The 5,000-nt window shown below is 46.4% G+C and overlaps 1 protein-coding gene across 2 annotated transcripts in view; it reads right to left on the bottom strand.

The window, feature by feature from the left end:
- The window catches only part of LOC143279559 (uncharacterized), a 16,469-nt gene extending 14,085 nt beyond the window's left edge, over positions 1-2,384 (bottom strand). The window contains exon 1 of one of the 2 annotated variants that reach the window (XM_076583636.1): positions 2,263-2,384. The gene's annotated coding sequence lies outside the window, so the exon portion shown is untranslated. The remainder of the gene's footprint in view (positions 1-2,262) is intronic. The other variant, XM_076583635.1, reaches the window with a different exon arrangement.
- Between the last annotated feature and the right edge of the window lie 2,616 nt (positions 2,385-5,000).

Raw genomic sequence — 5,000 nt, 5'->3', positions numbered from 1 at the left:
ACACGAAAAAAAAAGATTCATTTTTATTTCAAGAACAATGTGTACCATCTGAACGGATTAGCTGATAAACTGGAGCGAAGACGAAATGAAGCAGCAAAGCAGCAGCAGCAGCAGCAGTAGTAGTAGTAGTAGTAGTAGTAGTAGTAGTAGTAGTAGTAGTAGTAGTAGTATTGTAAATTCATTGTCTTTTGAATAAAAAAAAAAACAAACTAGAAAAACAATAACAACAACAACAACAGTTTTTTTTTCCAGCCTCCTCTGGCAAACTTCATTTTGATTCAGGCGTGTAAGAATACGTCATTGAATAACATAACCCGCCAAATAACATTTTTTGTCACTTCTCCAGTTCATTTGATGATTTTCTGCTAGTTTCTATCACGATGCGTGGAATACATGATTATGTATACCGGAAGTGGATAATCGTTTTCATCTTCACCATGGTTCTTGACGACAAAGTCAAAGAAATCATCCCAGTCCTCATAATTATCATTCCGCAGAGTTTTTGGCTGTAGTGGGTCTGGACAGACAGAAGCAATGTGCGAAAAGCATCAGTCTGATTGCTTTCTGAATGTCGTTTGCGCAAGTTTAAAATCACTCGGAAGAATCTGTCACTTCTTCTCCTTTCCTGTTTTTTCCCGTCTTTCTTCTTATATATCTTTCTTTGTTTTTTCCTCCTACTCCTTCACCTCCTCCTCCTCCTCCTCGTCATTATTATCATCATCATTATCATCATCATACTTCTTCCTCTTCTTCGTCATTCTTTTGCACAATTGACGTTTTGCTTGTATCCACCCCCATCCGCCTGTATTTTACACAACAGTAGACATGAAAAACTGGATTTGTTTTTAAACAAGTTTATACGTAAAGAGTTACAACGTCAGTATGCCTGAACATAATTATTACCAAATTGCCTTTCACCCATGCTATGAATGCTCGGGGGCAGGAGGGGGAGGGGTGGGGGGATGGCGGAGTGGTGGGGACGGAGATTCACACAAAGAAACAACTGCTTTGCACAACTTTGGACTTTCAGCAGTCGAGGCGGCACTCATTCGCTGGCCCATTGAAGGACGTTGATGTCTCACGAAGGCCTTGAACCGTCTGAACTATACATCGTGCCCTGCGCTCGGAACGATACCACATAGTACTGTACTGTATTGTACGATGCGATACGACGCAACACCATACATCATTGTACTTACAAACAGTGTATTGTACTGTACTGTACTGTACTGTACTGTACTGCATTATACGATGCGATACGACGAAACACAATACAGCATTGTACTGTACTTACAATTAGTGTACTGTACTGCATTGTACTGTTTTGTACTGTACTGTACTGTAGTGTATTGTAGTGTATTGTGCTTTGATGTGTTATGCTGTGCTGTGCTGTTCTGTACTGTACTATTTTGTACTGTACTGTACTGTATTGTATTTCGTGTATTTTCGTTTTCTTCACAACAAATTTCTATGTGTGAAATTCGGGCTGCTGTCTCCAGGGAGAGCGCGTCGCTACACAACAGTGCCACCCATTTTTTTGTATTTTTTCCTGCATGCAGTTTTTATTTGTTTTTTTCCTACCGAGGTCGATTTTTCAACAGAATTTTGCCAGGAACAACCCTTTTGTTGCCGTGGGTTCTTTTACGTGCGCTAAGTGCATACTGCACACAGGACCTCGGTTTATCGTCTCATCCGAATGTTGTGTACTGTACTGTACACAATTACCCTGCAATTCGTTACTGAAACTGCGTAACGAATTTGAACTCAAAACCTACCAGTCGCAAAGTCCTCGGTGTCTCATATAGGATACGATAGAATAGGATATGGCACAGTATGAAACGACATGGCACAACATAGTATAGCTCTGTATTGTACTATTACATTACATTGCAAATGGAAGCCATTTACATCTTAGTCTTTTGTGAAGGACTATGACTCTAAAACTAGGAGGCAATTCTGCACTGGCTTTTAGTGCCACAGCCTTGAGGGCTTGTTGGACTTTGGGCCCAATGCCGACTGTTCTAAAACCCCCCTTGGCCGATAGGGTGGGGATTGTAACTTAGGCAAGACACTCTCCGCTGTACTCAAATTCTAGCCCAGATAGTCAGGGCAGCAGTTGCCTCCTCTAATGTTCTAATGGTCGTAGTCAGACACGACTGACTATCATACTATTACACAGTACATTGAACTGCATTACACTACACTATGCGACGCAACACTACGTTGCTGAATCTGAACAATGCATTTGAATTCACAACGTACCTGTCATCAAAGTTCTCTGTCTGCCTCTCCCGCACGCCCTGTGCCCAGTTCTCGACTCACGCAACAGCAGAGAACGTGTACTGCCTGCAGTGTGTGTGTCCGTGTGTGTGTGTGTGTGTGTGTGTGTGTGTGTGTGTGTGTGTGTGTGTGTGTGTGTGTGTGTGTGTGTGTGTGTGTGTGTGTGTGTATGTGTGTTTGTGTGCGTTTGTGTTCATGTGTATGTGTGCGTTTGTGTTCATGTGTGTGTGTGTGTGTGTGTGTGTATGTGTGTGTGTGTGTGTGCGTCTCCCCCCCATCAATTATCTGAGCGACCCATATTCCTCCTCTCACATCCAGTCACCTCCATCGTTCACCACGCTGGCTCTCTCTCCCCCCCCCCCCCCCCCCCCGCCCCCTCCACCTCCATCCATCTCTCTTGCTGGCTACTCTTCCACACCACCCGCCCACCCACCCACCGCCACACTCTCTCTTGTGTTATACACTCTCCGGCACCCCCATCCATGGGCACACACACACACACACACACACAGAGAAACACACAACACACACACACACACACACACACACACACACACACACACACACACACACACACACACACACACACACACACACACACACACACACACACACACACACACACAGTACACATCTGCGAGCCAACGAGATGAACTGGAGTGCAATTACTTTGCAAGCATTACCAGACCGTTTACAGTGTTCACGTGATAACAACGGCAGGGGAACATCGCACGCGCGCGCGCACACACACACACACACACACACACACACACACACACACACACACACACACACACACACACACTAAAATTCCCCATTCCCATGTTCCTGCTGCCCCCGGCATTATCTGTAAAGTTCACAGATCTGTGGAAGCCTTGAGTTGAAGCGAGTTATTCTCAGGAATAATGGTTGATGAGAGCTGTTCTGGGCTTGAGGAACAACAGACGTATTTTCAGGCTGGAAATGGAAGAAAGTAGCTCTCAGCGTTGGGAGGAGGGTAGAATAGAATTGTCCTCGGGCTGGAAGTTGAAGAAAGTTTGTCTCATTTTGTCTTGTTCGCAGGTTGGGGGTTGGTGAGATGTGTTCTCAGGATGGGGGTTGGTGAGAGGTGTTCTCAGAATGGGGGTTGATGAGACGTGTTCTCAGGATGGGGATTGGTAAGAGGTGTTGGGGGTTGGTAAGAGGTGTTCTCAGGTTGGGGGTTGGTGAGAGGTGTTCTCAGGATGGGGGTTGGTGAGAGGTGTTCTCAGGATGGGGGTTGATGAGACGTGTTCTCAGGATGGGGGTTGGTGAGACGTGTTCTCAGGATGGGGGTTGGTGAGACGTGTTCTCAGGATGGGGATTGATGAGGCGTGTTCTCAGGATGGGGATTGATGAGGCGTGTTCTCAGGATGGGGGTTGGTGAGAGGTGTTCTCAGGATGGGGATTGATGAGACGTGTTCTCAGGATGGGGGTTGTTGAGACGTGTTCTCAGGATGGGGATTGATGAGACGTGTTCTCAGGATGTGGGTTGGTGAGACGTGTTCTCAGGATGTGGGTTGGTGAGACGTGTTCTCAGGATGGGGGTTGGTAAGAGGTGTTCTCAGGATGGGGATTGGTGAGAGGTGTTCTCAGGATGGGGATTGATGAGACGTGTTCTCAGGATGGGGGTTGGTGAGAGGTGTTCTCAGGATGGGGGTTGGTAAGTGGTGTTCTCAGGATGGGGGTTGGTAAGAGGTGTTCTCAGGATGGGGGCTGGTAAGTGGTGTTCTCAGGATGGGGGTTGGTAAGAGGTGTTCTCAGGATGGGGGTTGGTAAGAGGTGTTCTCAGGATGGGGGTTGGTAAGTGGTGTTCTCAGGATGGGGGTTGGTAAGAGGTGTTCTCAGGATGGGGGTTGATGAGACGTGTTCTCAGGATGGGGGTTGGTAAGAGGTGTTCTCAGGATGGGGATTGATGAGACGTGTTCTCAGGATGGGGATTGATGAGACGTGTTCTCAGAATGGAGGTTGAAGATAGGTGTTCTCAGATGGGCGTTGAAGCGAGTTGTTCTCAAGTTGGAGGTTGAAGTGAATTGTTCTCAGACGAAGAAAGTTCTCCATACGTTCGAAAGCGTTTGTATATGCGCGAACACACACACACACACACACACACACACACACACACACACACACACATGTACACATGTACACACACACACACACACACACACACACACACACACACACACACACACACACACACAAAAACAAATACGTCACACAGCCTTTCCGAAGCAAGAGCAATTCAATAAAGAAATAAAACTTGACATGGTAGGTATATATATTCAATGCCTATTGAGTCATCAACTTTCAAGATGTATGCATTTAATTTCTTTAGATATTTAAGTTGACCCCTAAATAAAACAATGAAAAAAATATGTAAAAAAAAATAAAAATAAAAAAAGACCAAGAGGTGGATTGTGATACGGGAACGACGTTGCTCGCCTGTCACCGATTGCCCTCTAAAGCGCTGTAATAAAGCGCTATTTGCAGAGGCTAGGGGGAGGAGGGGGGGGGGAGGGGGTGGAGGAAGAGGGGGTAGCACTTCTGTCGGTGACATGACGGTAACACGGCCCACGAGTCGCTGGTGGCTGGTTTGCACGGAAGCCTGAAACGAGAGGGGACTCCACAGTGGCCGTCATTATGGGCAATTTAGACATCGGCTTTTTCAGGGCTGAGCTGACTGACTGGGTGACTGCATG

The sequence above is a fragment of the Babylonia areolata genome, chromosome 2 (assembly GCF_041734735.1).
Source record: "Babylonia areolata isolate BAREFJ2019XMU chromosome 2, ASM4173473v1, whole genome shotgun sequence".
NCBI lineage: Eukaryota > Metazoa > Mollusca > Gastropoda > Neogastropoda > Buccinidae > Babylonia > Babylonia areolata.
This window is presented reverse-complemented; position numbering and strand designations above follow the sequence as displayed.